Source organism: Fragaria vesca, linkage group LG3, assembly GCF_000184155.1.
Source record: "Fragaria vesca subsp. vesca linkage group LG3, FraVesHawaii_1.0, whole genome shotgun sequence".
NCBI lineage: Eukaryota > Viridiplantae > Streptophyta > Magnoliopsida > Rosales > Rosaceae > Fragaria > Fragaria vesca.
In genome coordinates, this window is record NC_020493.1 from 18,809,674 (window position 1) to 18,811,184 (window position 1,511).

Below are 1,511 nucleotides of genomic sequence, written 5' to 3' on the forward strand. Positions count from 1 at the left end.
AGAGTGCAATGACATCCATTACGAGAGAATACATCTCCTTGTAGTCGATCCCAGGGCAATATGACAAGCCATGCGCCATGAGGCGAGTCTACTAATCATGCTTTATAACAAAGACTTATTAAATTGATAGGCTTTACACTTGGGCGTGTCGGCATCACCAACCCAAATACCTTTCTTTCAACTTAGCCTGGATCGCTTCTTTCCTTTTAGGCCAATATTAACTACGTTTGCATTTTTGCAACGAAGTAAGGTTCGATATCTCAATATCCCACGTCTGCATGTACACTAGTGTAATATATAGTTGTAGAGATCTCTATATTTCAAGAATTGGTTTTAACATTGAGGCGTCCCCCAATGATAACCATAATTCATAAATATTCACATGAGACGGATTTGAGTATCAATGATCAATAGATCAAGTTGTGCCAAACTCGCTCACTCCTTTAGGCGAGTATTGATCGAACCTATAATGCCTCCCTCTTTTCCTTAGGGAGCCACAGCCTGTGACACTATTATGCCACATTATGGTGTCACTATGCTACCAACCATGGCGGCGGCGTTGACACCAATTTCATTAGGTGGCGCCATGTCCTCTTGATAGGACATCAATCCTTACAGGTATGTTTGCAGCATTTATATTATGATCTCGTCGTTTTAATATTACAAAACGCATCAGACATCGAATCTGCTACGTTATGAAGATCAATTATTCTACGCACTTCAATATTGTGCGGTTTTGGGGATCATGATGAGACAAAGTGGGGATAAATCACGACAATTTCCTGTCGTTATCTTTGAACATTCTTGTTCTTATCTCCCCCTAAGGACGGGAAGATTGTCTCATCAAAATGACATTCCGCAAATATGGCGGTAAAGAGATCGCCTGTCAAGGTTTCAACAAAGCGGACTATAGTTGGAGACTTATATCCAACATACATACTTATTCATGTCTAAGAACCCATCATAGTGCGTTGTGACTGCGCAATTTTGGCACATAAATGCGTAAGTCATTAGCTTTAACGCATAAAAAGGTTAAGTGGTGATGGTTCGTAGATGAATTAGTATAGCTGCATGCAATCACATAACCCAAGCGGAAAAATTGGTGCGCATTACCAAAATTTAGGCTACTATCGTAGTCATTTACTTGTAACTTTCCGCGAGACTATTTGGGCATGTACATGGGAACATGATATCAAACATCATTCCATCAAAATGTACAATAGTCATCGAAAATTGTCGATGTGAACTCTCTAGCATTATCAAGTCGAATTGACTGAATGAGATGATATGGGTAGTGAGCCCAATATATAATTTGTGCTAGAAGTTATATGATAAGCAGCATATATAACTAGTAGATGATAGTGTGACACGTGACCAGCGTGTATGCACGTCAACCAACACCATAAAATATCAAAGATGTCCGCAAGTTAGTTGAATTTGTCTACAGAATCCCCTTGGATTCAATGTAATTTAGAACATTATATATGAGAATACATGTGTCCTTTGCATAG